Here is a 15817-nt window from a genome sequence, read left to right as displayed (position 1 = left end):
TCCAGGAATTCTAGCACTCAACTTGCTTGTTATAAATACTACACCCTTCAACTTCCTCCCAGTGCACAGGGGACAAGGTGGTGGAGGGCTGTGTGGGGGTTAGGAGATGGTGTTGTTTGGAAGATCCATTAATCAAAGTCAGTTTGAAAGTCATCCTGCACATGATTAAATCAGTTATAAAAAATTATTCCCTTATTTCAGGTAACTGATTCATTCCCCAAGTTTCCAGGGATGTAGGTGGCAGGCAGGTTTCATAGACATCTCAGGAATGGAAAGCAGATTGAATTGGCCCAGTGGGTGATGAGGTTATAGAACAAATGACACTGACTTGGCCCCACAGCAAGCAACCAGGACCCATCAAAGAGGGGCCATGTCTCCAGCAAGGTAAGACACTTTTTGGAGACAGAAGATAGGGATGGGAGATTATTCCCAAAATTTAAGAGAAAAGCTTCTATTTAGGAATGCTGGCACCAGATCCAAGCTAACCACTGATTCACTTAGCCAATATTTGAGTCTGTACCGTGAGCCAGGTACTGTCCCCCGTACTGATCTAGGGTGGTAAAGAGTTCAGACAAAGTCCTTGCTCTCTGGAAGCTCAAATTCTAAGGTGAGGAGTGGGGGAAACAGATAAATAAGCAAATAAGTGACCATATGAACAAACACTCAAGATAAATTCAGATAAATTTTAAAATGATACAAAGTCAACAGAACAAAGAACAATGATGGAAAGTGATGGAGAAGGGTAAGCCATGGGAGCCTGGACAATGCAGACAGAAAGAGCAGGGAAGGCTTCTCCAAGGAAGGTGCATTTGAGCTGAGATCCAAAGGATGAGAAGGAGCTAGGCGTGGGGTGACATGATTTCAGAACTTTCTAGGCAGAAGGAATAGCAAGTGCAAATACTCCAGGGCAAGAGCAGGCTTGGCATGTTCCAGGAGCAGAAAGAAGAGAGGTCCTTGTGTCACCCCACGAGCAAAGGAAAGAGTGGCAAGAGGCATAGGGAAAGGCCAGATGCCCTTGGCGGCCATCATGAAATGTTTAGACTTCACTGTGCAAGCATGGGCAGCCATTAGGGAGTGTGGAAAAGACTATTAGTTGTCTCTCTCTGCCCCCACCCATCCAGTCTCTCCTTTTTTTTAGTCCTAGAATGCTTGAGTTTTAGCCAGCAAATGCCCACACGATTAGAAAGTCCATTTTCCAGTCTTTTTTGCATATATGTGTGGCCATAGGATTACGCTCCTGTCAACAAGACGTGTGCAGAAGTGATGTATGCTGCTTCCAGACCTAGTTCTTGAAATGTTTGAGCATGTGCCCTCCACTTTCTCTTTTCCTCATCTCAGTGGTTGGTGCATGCATCTAGCTAGAGAGCCAGCTTTGACTTTGGAGAGTGCAGGGTAGCACCTTATGACATGGTGAGCACCAAGATGGAAGGACTCTGGTTCCCTTCATGGCTGTACACAACTTGGTCACCTGCCTGCCCTGAATCATCTGCCTTCCTTTGCTTGAGCAATTGCATTTTTGGTTTCTTTGTTATATCAACTCAGCCTGCATCCTAACTAATACAGGACGTTTCAGGTAGGAAGGTGACATGATCTAATTTACATTTCAAATAGATCAATCTAGCCGCCATGTAGATAATGTATTGGGAGAGGAGAGAGAACGAACAGGGAGGCCAGAGGCCGGCTCAGAAGCCATTGCAGTAATCCAAACTAAAGGCATTGATGGCTTAGGGTAGCCACTCTGCAAATAAAAAGAAGTGAATAGATTTGGGATCGATTTTGGAAGTAGAACCAAAAAGATTTGAGGAGAGATTGGATGATTGGGAGAGAGGTTGAGAAAAGAATATTAAGGTAACGCCTAGTTTGGGGTCCTTCGGTGATTTCCCCAGATATCTAGATGGGATCTGAAGAAACAGGAGGTGGGCCCCATGGAAGGAGATTGGGACATCCCTGACATAAGAAACTACCCGTGAGATAGCAAACTCAGAGATGATGCATACCACAAATGTCAGTCTAATAGTCTTCTGTATAGACACAGATTTCATGCCCCACATTTGAGCTGAAAATACTTAAGATTATTTTAGTTGCATGTAACAGAAACCAACTCTGACTAGTTTAAGACATAATAATTTACTGGAAGGATTGACACAGCTCATAGAACCCAAGTATAGGCAGATCTTTTAAAAGGACTAGAACTGAGGACTAGAAAGATTACAGGAACCACCAATAGTCTTAGCTCTTTTTCTCTGAACAGATCACTTTTTTCACTTTTCCATAGATATGACAAATGACGGTATCTTCAAGGATTCTGAGTTCATTTTACTTCTAGCAAACAAACAATACCAATCTAGATACCCTTAACCCCCTGGGAGTAAGAATTTAACTAGCTTTTCCTGGGTCAGGGTCCAATCAGCTATAGCCAGGAAGATGAAACCAAAGAGTACAAACATGGCTGCCTCTGCCCATCCATGAGAAAAGGGCAGGTCATAGAGAAAGGGGTCTATGTGAGCTGGGGGGACACCCTCCCAGAGCCTTCTAACAAGGTCCATATTGACTAAGAATATCACTTTCATGGAGATACAGCACCGTAGGACTCGAATGGCCCTTTAGAATGATCTACCTTTAGTACAGAGTTAAATGGAAGCCATCTTGGGCTGATAAATATGTTTCTTATTTTTTGAGATATCTTGCACAGAAGATTTCATAGCTTTCCTTGGGGACCATTGGTGGGGACTTAGAATTCTCACAAATGCTTTCTGCTTGTTTCTCACCTTTGCACTTGTCACAGCCTGTGAAAAGCTCCTCTTGTTCTCTCCTCATTCGGAAGGCAGTCATTTGGGCACCCATTCTATCTGTCAGAATAACCCTCCCTGATGGTACACCTCCAGCAAGGCTGGATTGGAGTAAATATGGAATTCTGTAGATAACTGTCCTAGATATGACCCTGCAGCCTCAAAGATTTGTCTAAAGTATCCCTGAACAAACCATAGGGCTTTGGATCCTAGATTTGCTTTTTCTACAAGCATCTATTCTGCAAATAAGTAATCCCATCTTTCTCTTCCCCTTGCCCACTCTCAAACACTCATTCTTTATTCTCATCCAGGGCTGCTTCTCCCCACTTCTCTGAATAAAGTTTAAAATTGAGCTATAAGAACGGATATAGCAGCTCTTTATCTGTCAGAGAAAGATTAGCTAAGGATAGTTATGGGCCCCAGGCAAAGATGGGGATGCAGTCTGCCTCTTAAAGGCTTGATTGGGAGGATTTTATTGTTATTATAAAAATGCACTTTCTTTTAAAAGTTTAGAGCTGGATTTTTTTTCCTTCTGTTAGTCACAGGAGGTCATGCACTTTTCTTTATTAGACACTTCTTATTTTTAAGGCTGAGGCTTCACAGTATGCTCAGTGAGAACTATGGGAACTGAATGGGGCCTCCGAGGAAAGCCTCACCTCCGTCTGTAGAGCTGGAGGGACACATGTTATGAGCTTCTTGCCTCCTGGTAATATGTGTGGGTCAGAGCCCTTTCACCACAGAGCAAGTCCATGGCGGGGGTTGAAATATAATGTTTCCAAACAGCAAGGCAATGGAAAATGACCTTTTGCTATCCTCGCTACCTCATGATTTTTTTTACTTTTTTTATTATGCAAACTAATGATTGTGATCAAATAGATATTATGTATAAAAAGTGCTCTAAAAATATAATCTCATTATTTTTATGGGTTTTAAATTTTCATACCAGAGTTTCTGTTCATGGTGTTCATAGCCAGTGATCATCATCTCAACTGTCCCTCAACCAATAACTATCATGAGCTCTTGCTTTTTTTTTCCTCATTCTTTTATTGTAGTAAAATATACACAGCATAAAATTTGTCAGTTTATTTTTTAAGTGTACACTTCAGTGGCATTAAATACTTCACATTGTTGTGCAACCATCACCCCATCCATCCCCCCCCAAACAGAAACACTGTGCCCATTAAACACAAACTCCCTTTTCCCGCTTACCCCAGTCCCTGGTAACCCCTATTCTACTTTGTGTCTGTGTGAATTTGCTATTTCAGGTGTCTCATACCAATAAAGCATCCTTTTTTTTTTTTTTTTTTTTGACAGAGTCTTGTTCTGTCGCCAGACTGGAGTGCAGTGGTGTGATCTTGGCTCACTGCAACCTCCGCCTCCCAGGTTCAAACAATACTTCTACCTCAGCATCGCAGATAGCTGGGACTACAGGCACACGTCACCACGCCCAGCTAATTTTTTGTATTTTTAGTAGAGACAGGGTTTTACCATGTTGGCCAGGATGGTCTTGATCTCCTGACGTCGTGACCCACCCGCCTCGGCCTCCCAAAGTGCAGGGATGACAGGCGTGAGTCACCGCGCCCAGCAGCATCTGCTTTTTATTCTACTCTCCAAATCAGGCACTGTGCCTTGATACCCTGCTATATAGAGACTGACCACCAGGCCTCCCCACACTCATACAGAGGCCAGAGACCGTCCATTCTAAGTTGTGGTCTCTCCGCAGGAAGTCCATCCTCTGTACATATCACCTTATTTAAACCTTATAAAACCTTGCAAGCTGGAGATTACTATCCCCCACCTTTTAGCTGCAGAAAATAAAACTCCCACAGATTAGATCACAATGCTGGTAAGCAGCAGAGCTAGATTCAACTCAGGCTGAGTACCAATTCCTGCTCTTAACCCGTATGCTGTCCTCCCTTCCCCACTGACTACTAAAGTTGTATATCTGCCAATTCCTTGGCAACTCAGAATAGCTGTCCTCCAGGTTCTTGCCAAGGATTAAAATCATGACCTCTGTGTTGTCCAATGTTTACACAAAATCCCAGGTTGGAAGAAATGTGACCTCTGTAGGTGGTCCATGCACTTCACTGAGAGGCAGTATAGTATTGTGGTTAAGCACCCAGGGTCTGGGGCCAGGCTGCTTGAGCTCAGCAGTTGAGTGAACTTAGCCAAGTTATTTAACCTTTGTGACTCACTTTCTACTTCTGTAAATGGAAACGATAATGAGATAATGACGGGGATGATAATACCAATCTTACTGAGTTCTTATGATGATAAATTAACGTACATAGAATACGAAGACCACTGCCTAGTGCTTAGAAAACATTATGTGACAACTCTTATGACCTGTCATCCATTTCTTTCTCTTTTCCTTTTTCTTTCTTTCTTTTCTTTTTCCTTTTTGAGACAGAGTCTTGCTCTGTGGCCCAGGCGGCAGTACAGTGGCACGATAGAAATTCACTGTAACCTTGAATTCTGGGCCTCAAGTGATCCTCCTACCTCAGCCTCCAAAAGCATTAAGATTACAGGCATGACCCACCACACCCAGTCTGTCATCCATTTTTATAGCTAACTGATTCTTACATCCGTTTAGTCATAGTTTCTTCAATGGCAACTTATGCATCTCAGTTACAATGCTTACTGATGCAAGTCATAAAAACATGATTCACATTGGCTTACATTCGATTAAAATATCTGGAAATAGCTGAAATCAAGATGTAGACCAGATTCCAGACATGGTACAATCAGCAGTGAATGGTGTCATCAACAACTTACTTCTCTCTGTTACTCCATTCTGCCATCCAGCATCAGTGGCATCCTAAGGCTGGTTTATGGGGATGAGATGGCTTCCAGTGGTAACCAGAGCTTTGTGCTTCCTGTGCAGATCTAGAAAGAGACAGAGCATATACAAGCTTCACCATATGATAATTGCTGAGCCAACTCAGGTCTCATGCTGAAGTGGATCCCTATACAAAATCAGACAGGACTAACAGCAACAGCCCCAAATCCCTGTACCCCAAAATGCAACATGCAAACTTGGCAGACAATTCCAGAAGTTTCACAGTCTGCTGATTAAGACCCTGTAGGAAGCCGGGCGCGGTGGCTCACACCTGTAATCCCAGCACTTTGGAAGCCCGAGGCAGGCAGATCACGAGGTCAGAAGATCGAGACCATCCTGGCTAACACGGTGAAACCCCATCTCTACTAAAAATACAAAAAATTAGCCGGGCGTGGGTGGCGGGCGCCTGTGGTCTCAGCTACTTGGGAGGCTGAGGCGGGAGAATGGCGTGAACCCAGGAGGCGGAGCTTGCAGTGAGCTGAGATGGCACCACTGCACTCCAGCCTGGGTGAGAGCGAGACTCTGTCTCAAAAAAAAAAAAAAAAAAAAAAGACCCTGCAGGAAATATTTAGAACATTACCCATAGAGGAAGCCAGACTCTCAGGAAGCTGTATATATGAAACACATTGTTTCAACCCCTCTTAGAATCACCATGACTGAATTGCATGTCAGTATCATGCCATGGGTCTCTTCTTCACCTATAACAGTGTTAGGAAAATAGTTTGCTTCTCCTGAGTGATTCATTCAATTTTATTTTATGGACAATGTAAAACATATTTAAACCATGTTCCCATCTCCCCTTAAGCACCTTAGGTTCATTGCTTACCTCAAGGAAAAAGTAGAATTAATTTTTCTGTGCTTACCCTGTACTTTGTTTTATTGTTTTCTTATGAATAATTTCCCTTCCTCCTAACTCAATTCATTACTTTGTATTGCATGTAACTTTTAATATGCAATGTATGGAAAAATATATGTATACTCAATGTCAGTCCCAGCATGAACAGTTAATTTTAAGAAGCAAACAAATATAAATATTCAGTTAAGGAGACAATTGAGTAAATTATGCATGTTTATAAAATTAAACACATTGCCATTAAGAGTTGTGTTTACAGCAGTGAAAAATAAAGAGATGAAAAATGATACAAAAATTTTAAGAATTTGGAGGATAGGGAAGACAGATATCTAAAAAAAAAAAGAAACAATAAATGGACTGATGTTTCATCAGAAAAAATAGAGCCCAGATACAGTGGAATGCTATCCTCAAGGTACTCAGGAATATAATCATCAACAAGGAATTGTATACCTAGAGAAACCATCACTCAAGAGTGAGGGCAAAACAAAGCAAAGAGAGTTTATCACTCACAGGTCATTGCCGAAAGAACTACTGAAGATAGTTATTTATTTAGAAATAAATTGAACCCATAAAGTAGAAGAGGAACACATAAAACATTGTGGAGCAAATAAGTTGGTACATACAAAGGGAAGTCCAAATAAGTACCAACTGTAGAAACTAAAGAAACACAAAACAAAAACTCTATACATAATACAATGACTAATTTCAGGGCATTTAAAAACAAAACAGAACCAAAATTTTAGATAATGACGTGGATCATAAGTGAGAGTCACCAGAATTAAAACATTCTAAGGCTCTGGTATTGCTCCATGGAGGGTGGATGTGTTGATTTAATGTTAGATTTCTTAAATCAAGTATGTAGGCTAAAAATTCAAGGGTAACCGCTAAAAGAATAAAAATTGAATATGTACTTCTAAAAATATAAATATTCAAAATAAATATAATTATATTAAGTTTACCCACTAAAAGACAGAGCTTATAAAATTGTTTCTTAAAAATATGCCTTATTGGCCAGTGGCTCATGCCTGTAATCCCAGCACTTTGAGAGACCGAGGCGGGCGGATCACAAGGTCAGAAGATCGAGACCAACCTGGCTAACATGGTGAAACCCCATCTCTACTAAAAATACAAAAAAATTAGCTGGGCGTGGTGGCGGGTGCCTGTAGTCCCAACTACTCGGGAGGCTGAGGCAGGAGAATGGTATGAACCGGGAGGTGGAGCTTGCAGTGAGCCAAGATTGCGCCACTGCACTCCAGCCTGGGTGACAGAGCAAGACTCTGTCTCAAAAAAAAAAAAAAAAAAAAAAAAAAAAATATATATATATATATATATATATATATATATATATGCCTTATCTTCCTAGTGAATTTTTCATTTGATCATTATTTCATGCTTTATCTTTTTCCCTATAAATTATTTTTGTCTTAAAACTTGTTTGTCTTTTATAAATATAAATTTCAGTATCTTGAGTCAACCATTTTTAACATGTTAGAATGTTCCCTACTGGCCTTAAAGAAATTACATAAACATGTTACATTTTTTCCAGAAAGGCTTTGATTTAGAAGGATGGCCATTTTAATATGTGCATAATATTGATATCATATTCATTACCTTTTGATTTCTAGGTTTCCTAACTAATATGCATTCACATACATATTCAATTATTAATATGCATTTATCCGCCTAGACATGGGCAATATGTGTCAAAAGTAGAATATTCTCATTAGATTTTTGGTAGATGTTTGTCATCAAGTTTTGAAAAATATTTTTCATTTATAGTTGGTGAACAGTTTTTATTATGAACAAGTCTTTAATTTTACACTTTTAAAACATTAGAAGCTTTACAGGGTACCTGGTCCTTTGTCCCAAGTTCTATTCAACATTGTTCTACAGGAGATCTTACCCAACAGAGTACATCAAGAAAAAAAATTCAGAGGTAAATGGACTAAAAAAGAAGAGACAGCACTGGCATTATTCACAAGTACTGTGATTTCTTGATGTGGAAAATCCTTGAAAATTTCCATATGGACTATCAGAATTAGGAAAGATTTCAGCAACTATGTTAAATACAGCCACCATACAAATGCAAACTCACATGTCATCATTAATATTGCCCATGTCTAGAAGGACACATCATGTCACATTGTTAGAGCAGGCCTGGAAATCAAAAGATAGTAGATATGAAATTTACTATGATTTACATACTAACATGGACAGTCTATTAAACCAAAACATTTCTGGGAAAAAAATTAATACACGTGTGTAAAATTTCTAAAGACCGTTCGGGAACATTCCAAAATGTCAAGAATGGCTGACTCTAGGCAGTAGAATCTTCATATATGGCTTTTAACTTTCATCTCGATAATTATCTGTTTTACAAAATTTCTACAATAGGCATGTACTACTTATAATTGAGGGGAGAAATGTTTTAAACAAACAAACAAAAAGAAACCCAGACCCATCCAGCATCTCTACCTTACCTCCCACCTCCTTGAGGAGGCATTCTAACTAGCCTGAGAGTTCTTGCCAATCCAAACTGCTTTCTGCCCCATTAGTTCCATCTTACTTCAATTCTCATCGGAAAAAAAAATTTTTCCTCCATTTCTTCGTAGTGTATGTCTTAATTTCTCCTGCTCTGTTTTCTCTACCTATCTCATCCAATCATGTGGTGTTTTGGCCCAATAGAACCTAGATTATCACCTTTACTTAAACATGTGGCATCCCACACTGCCACGGTCCTTGGCAGAGAGCATGGCAGAGACATTGTGAGCAAGACCTGCCTTTAACACACAGTGGAGGCAGTTGCTGGAATGGGACAGTGTCATATGGTCTCCAATTCCACCATTAAAACCTTTAGGTTAAGCATTTTCCTCTCTGGGTTCCTCTTTAAAGATTTAATTCTGCTGGAAGGTAATTAAACAGCAAAGAATTCTGTTTAAAATCTCCCTCACAGTGAAAAGGATTGGAGGAAGTAGACAAAGGAAAAACAGTTTTACGTACTCTGGGACTAGGCCCACCTTGCAGTGAATTCCCAGCTCTTCTCGTGACAAGGAAGAATCCTGGGAAGATCAGAAAGGAGATTGGCTCACCCAAGCGGACTTGTTTCATGATATGCTGGTGTTACTTTCTACTAAGAAAGACTTTTTCAGATTATTCTGCCAGAGTGTTCTGTAGAAACTATTACATCCAAGTTTTCAGAATTTGGACAAATCCTTTTAGTCTTACATCCAAGTACTTGGCTCATGAAAGTGAGTGAGAAAACCCATCAGGAAGCCTGTTTTGATAGACAGAAGTTGCTAGGGTAGGGAGGTTTCTCTGCCTATCCCTTACCCCAGAACAGGGGCCCATGCTGAGAGCAGCAGCAGGGCCAGCTCAGTGTCCCCTGCCCGGCCAACAGCCCCAGAGGGGTCTGGGCTGTGCACATGGCAGTTCCCCAGTGTGATTCCAGCTCTAGCCTCTCACTCAAAACCCTGCAACCTGGTCCAACACAGTCACTCCCTTGTCCTGTTCAGGTTGGTGTTTAGGTTTATTAGTTTAGAGGTTCCCATAAAATAGGCGTAGGGAAGACTGGGAAACCCAGAAACACCAAGTAAAACCTGGGCATCTTAAATGATCTAATTTTTTTTTCCAGGCCCCACAGGAAGTTTAAAAGAGTTGGCAATTTAGTCAAGCATACAGTCATTCACTCATTAAACAACAATGGAGCATCACCCACTGTGTAAGGCCCCTGCTAGGCCTTGGGGTCGCAGGTGGATACAGCATAATCTCTGTTCCAAGAACTTAGCAGCTAGATGGCAGGGATATAATAACAGGCAAATAACCATGAAACAAAGCCGCAGAAGAGAAGTATCACGAGAGAGTTCCAAACCAACCTTGGGGCCAAGGGGTTAGGCAGAGAGGTTGGAGTCCTGGATCTGACAATTTCTAGCTGTGTGACTTTGGACATGGCCAATTATTTACTGAGTGTGTTCTATATCCCAGACATGGTGAAAAGCACTCTACTATGCATGATCTTGTTTTGTCTTTATAATAACCATAGGAGGTGCTATCTCCTTTTATAGACTGGGAACAGAATTCAAAGCAAACACTGAGTTTGCAGTAAAAGATGTTTACTAGGGATCGGAACTTTTGAAAAAAAGCAGGAAGACACAAGATTGGGCAGAGGAAGAAGCTGAACTTTGATGAAGAACAAACAAAGCCTTGACCCCAGAGCTTTGGGGCATGAGAATTGTCTGATGGAATGTTCCACTTCGGGCTACAATGGCTGGGCAGTTACAAGGATGCAGGCTGCCCTGAGAAAGACAGGCAGTCCTCTGCAACTGAGGAAGACCCAAAAGTTGCTGACAGCTTGAGGTCATTTGCTGGCTGCACCCCCCTGCTGGTGAACAAATCCTGAGTGACATCTCTCTATGTCTACCACAGGATCCTCCCCTGCTCAACTTAGAAGGATTCGAAATAACTTTTGTAAGTATTTGGCACAAATTAGCTGCACAATAAATTGTAGCTTTTGTTATTCAACACAGAGCATGGGTAGGAAAAATGTCGTGGTAACTCCTGGAGGATGTGTCTCGAGGAAAATATCATCCATGTTAGTGGGACCTTAAAACAATTTCTCCCCTCCTGTCTGTGGCTGAATGATGCTGAAACTCACCTTAACTACAAGATAACACAGCTGTAGAGTGCGATGTGGCAAGCCTGTTTGTGGCACGATTTTCTGAAAGTAATAGCAGATGGATTTTGTTTGTTTTGTGAGCATTTAGTAGAAATATTTTGTAGTGATAGTGTTTGTGAAAAAATGCCTCGGGTGGGTGGGGGGCGGGTGTTATTTACCAGCAGGACAGGGAGGAGGTGGTTGCAGCAATTTGGGGAGTACATCAAAGCTGAGCTCTGAAGGAGCCAAGGTGGAGCGGGGTCTGTATGGACTTCGTGGTCAAGTTGAGAGGCAGTGATGGAACCGTGGTTATGAGAGAGCCCACGCTTTCCAATTACTCACAGCAAGATCTGTCCTTAAAATATAAAAATGACAACTGAGACAATAAGAAACAGGCCTTTGGAATACACATCCCACATCCTGGCTGCTTAATGCCATTGATCCTATCAGTTCAATGGAGACTAAGTACCTGATGTGTATGACATTGGGAGAAAATGGTTTATCCACCTATTATTTTTAATTAGGAAAAGGTAAGAGTCAAATGTTTTACTATTTTATGTTCTTTTCTGCATGTTTGTAAAGCACTTCATAGTCTTTGAAGCATTTTCACATTTGTGGTCTCTAGGCTTCTCAGCTTCTCTCTCCTTATGGCCTCTGTCATGAATACCCAGTTCCTCTCTCTTGCTGGACCCTACTACCTGTCAGAGCAACTTTTGAACCTATTTTGCTTGCAAATTCAAGGAACAGGTGGCCAGCACCCGCAGCCTCTACTTCTTTTTCCATTACCTTCTTAACCTCTCGCAGCACGGATCCCACCACCCTCCCGCCCCTTGACAGAAAACACCCTCACTGCAGGTACTACCAGGTACTACCCGGACAATCAGGGCTATTCAGCATGGCCCTCTGAAGCAGCTGGCATCTCCCAACCTTTCCCCTTTTAGAACTTTGTCTGATTTTCTTAGAACACTAAGCATAGCAAATACATTTAAAATTGAGTGCTTGCTTCTACCAGTTAGTAATGGTTGCTTGGAGTGTTGTGTGGAGAAGAAAATTCAAGTTACATCTAGGACGCTGTGACTGATTAACATGCCTGTCACAGGCCTGAAAAAGAGAGAAGTGGCACATATTCTAGGCATTCACCTTCTTATACCCCACATCTTGATTTCTCTTATTCTCTTTGGTTTCTCCTTTTATTCTTTCTCTACTTGGGCACATGATTTCTTCTTGGCCCCTAATGGGGTCAAAAATTATTGAGATGATTAAATGAGGTGATATATAGAAAGTTCTTTGAATATATTGGATTCTGAATCTATAACAACCATTATTATCATCCTCAGTTTTTTTCCTATTGTCTTTATAGATTTACTTCATTAGATATCTGTGTCTTTTCTTTATGCAACTTAGCCACTGCCTTGGCTCCCAAGTCTAGTTTTCCAGCCCCAACAACTATCTACGCTTAAAAAAGAAGACAAGGTAGAGAACAGAAAGCAAAAAACTGTGCAAAGGGTAAAGCAAAGACAGGAAGTCCTAGCTAGAGCAATCACTCAAGAGAAAGAAATAAGTTTGATGATATGACTCTATAACTAGAAAACTTTAAAGACCCCGTCAAAAGCCTCCTGGAACTGATGAACAAATTCAGTAAAGTTGGTGGATACAAAATCAACGTAAAAAAATCAGTAGCATTTCTATACACCTATAATGTTTAAGCTGAGAACCAGATCAAGAATGCAATTCCATTTCCATAACCATACACATAAAAAACTGCCCAGGAATACATCTAACCAAGGAGATTAAAGATCTCTATGAGAAGAGCTACAAAACACTGCTGAAAGAAATCAGAGATGACACAAACAAATGGAAAAATGTTCCATGCTCATGGGTTGGAAGAATTCATATTGTTAAAATGGCCATACTGCCCAAAGCAACCACAGATTCAATGTTATTCCTATCAAACTATCAATATCATTTTTCACAGAACTAGAAAAAACTATCCCTTCATATGGAACAAAAAAAGAGCCTCAATAGCCAAAGCATTCTAAGAAAAAAGAAAAAAGCTGGAGGCTTCACATTACCCAACTTCCAACTATATTATAAGGCTACGGTAACCAAAACAGCATTGCACTGCTACAAAACCCAGTGAAACAGAACAGAGAACCCAGAAATAAAGCTGCACACCTATAGCCATGTGACCTTTGACAAAGTTGATAGAAATAAGGAATGTGGAAAGGACTCCCTATTCAATAAATGGTGCTGGTATAGCTGATTAGCCACATGCAAAAGAATGAAACTGGACCTCTACCTTGCACTGTATTAACTCAAGACGGACTCAAGATTTAAAGGTAAGACCTCAAACTATAAGAATCCTAGAAGAAAACCTGGGAAACACCATTTTGGACATTGGCCTTGGGAAAAAATTTATGACTAAGTCCTCAAAAGCCATTGCAACAAAGACAAAATTAACAAGTGAGACCTAATTAAACTAAAGAGCTTCTGCACAGCAAAACAAACAAACAAAACAAAACAATACCATCAACAGAGTAAACAGACAACCCACAGAATGGTAGAAAATATTTGCAAACTATGCATCCCACAAAGATCTGATATTCAGAATCTATAAGAAACTTAAACAATTGAACAAACAAAAACCAAACAACCCCATTAAAGGGCAAAAGACATGAGCAGACACTTCTCAAAAGAAGACATACAAGCAGCCAACAAATATATGAAAAAAATGTTCAGTATCACTAACAATCAGAGAAGTGTGAATCAAAACCACAAAGACATATCATTTCACACCAGTCAGAATGGCTGTTATTAAAAAGTCAAAAAGACAACAGATGCTGGTGAGGCTGCAGAGAAAAGGAACCACATACACTGCTGGTGGGAAGGTAAATTAGTTCAGCCACTGTGGAAAGCAGTTTGAAGATTTCTCAGAAAACATAAAACAGAACTACCATTTGACCCAGAAATCCCATTACTAGGTATATATCCAAAAGAAAATAAATCGTTCTTCCAAAAATGCACATGCACTTCGCAAGTTCATTGCAGCGCTATTCACAATAGCAAGGGCATGGAATTAACCTAGGTGTCCATTAATGGTGAACTGGATAAAGAACTGGTACATATACACCATGGAAACTATGCAGCCATAAAAAGAACAAAATCATGTCCTATATGAATCCTAGAAGAAAACCTAGGAAATCCAATGGATGCAGCTGAAGGCCATCAACCTCAACGAATTAACTCAGGAACAGAAATCCAAATACTGCGTGTTCTTACTTATAAGTAGGAGCTAAACATTGTGTACTCATGGACATAAAGATGGCAATGATAGATACTGGGAACTAGTACAGGTGGGAGGGAGGGAGGGGAGAAAGTGTTTGAAAACAAACTATTGGGTACTATATTCACTACCTGGGTGATGATATCACAGATCAATCATATCCCAAACCTCGGCATCACGCGGTATACCCATGTCACAAATGTGCACATGTACCCCCTGAATCTAAAATAAAAGCTGAAATTGTAAAGTGGAAGGTGAAATTATTTTCTCCTCTAGGAGCTTGTTCATCGCTTTGTTTTCAACCAGACTAGAAAGCTCTGGAGGAAAGAACGATTTCAGAAAACATCTTCTGTGTCTTTATGCTCTAGCAGAGATAGGATCCCCCATACCAGAAACACTGACCTCAACGTGCTCTGACCTCTGGCTCCACAACATGACCTCCTGATTACCCCACCGCCTGGCTTCCTTTCGTATCTCTTGCCTTCTGCTCACCTGCTGTGAGCCTTCTTTGAGTGCCTCTCCAAGAGTAGAAAAGCCAGGCAAGGAGGAGAAACAGAAACGCGGAAGTATTAGTAGATTGAAACAGAGAGAAGAGGGAGAAAATACGAGGAGGGGAAGCAGCCGCCAACAGTGGGGCCCTCCTCCCTCAGAGCCGCTCTCAGCCTCCACTCCCCTCACCTGCCTCTGGCCCTTAGACACCAGACGCTATCCTGGCCAACCCATTGTGGAAGGACGTTCAGCCCTCACTGTCTATTTTCTGACCCACAGATGAAAGTGAAAAAGATGAATTTTGCTTTTTTTATGGGATAGCTATAATCCCACAGTTTCTCTTTCCTCTAAGCCAGGGGGCATCAGAAAGATTTCTGCTGGCCACAGACGGAGCTGCTGCCCTGGCTGTTCTTGATTAGTCAGGGCTCCCAGTGAGAAGAGCCTCGGCTTCACAGGCTCCTTATTTCACCACCCCACTCTCAGAAGAGGAGGCCTTCCCTCCACAGTCTCCTCCGGAATCGCAGATTCTAGAAAATAAAAAGAATTTCCTCCTCACAGAAGGCTTAGCCACCCCTGCTTCAGCTGGTTTCTACCACCAGTGCTAGGGCTTTTTCATGCTCAAGAGGTTGACTTTTTCACAGAGAACAATTCGACTCTTGTTTGGTGACCTGCAGGGTATCCCTTCTGGGACTGAGGGGTGACATCTAAAGCATGGCTCAGCCCCACTGCCTCTTGGTCTCTCAGGGATGGGTCACTCAGGGTAATGGCTCAGCCTCAGGACTGTAGCTCAGGCAAAGAGCGGCTGCCTCCAGCCAGGGACTGGGTGTGGATTCTGGAGTACGCCCGGTCTCAGGCTCTCAGCCCCTCGTTCCCCATCCAAGGAGAAAACTCTCCCAACCATAAAGACATGAGT

The 15817-nt window shown here is 41.4% G+C and overlaps 1 long non-coding RNA gene across 2 annotated transcripts in view; it reads right to left on the bottom strand.

Moving 5' to 3' along the window:
• The window catches only part of LOC114678185 (uncharacterized), a 28407-nt gene extending 13448 nt beyond the window's left edge, over window positions 1–14959 (bottom strand). Inside the window, exons 1-3 of one of the 2 annotated variants that reach the window (XR_013417478.1) lie at window positions 14818–14959; window positions 11312–11487; window positions 5565–5675 (exon numbers count right to left, since the gene is read on the bottom strand). This is a non-coding gene — a long non-coding RNA (uncharacterized LOC114678185). The remainder of the gene's footprint in view (window positions 1–5564; window positions 5676–11311; window positions 11488–14817) is intronic. The other variant, XR_013417479.1, reaches the window with a different exon arrangement.
• Between the last annotated feature and the right edge of the window lie 858 nt (window positions 14960–15817).

Source organism: Macaca mulatta, chromosome 5, assembly GCF_049350105.2.
Source record: "Macaca mulatta isolate MMU2019108-1 chromosome 5, T2T-MMU8v2.0, whole genome shotgun sequence".
Classification (NCBI taxonomy): Eukaryota; Metazoa; Chordata; class Mammalia; order Primates; family Cercopithecidae; genus Macaca; species Macaca mulatta.
This window is presented reverse-complemented; position numbering and strand designations above follow the sequence as displayed.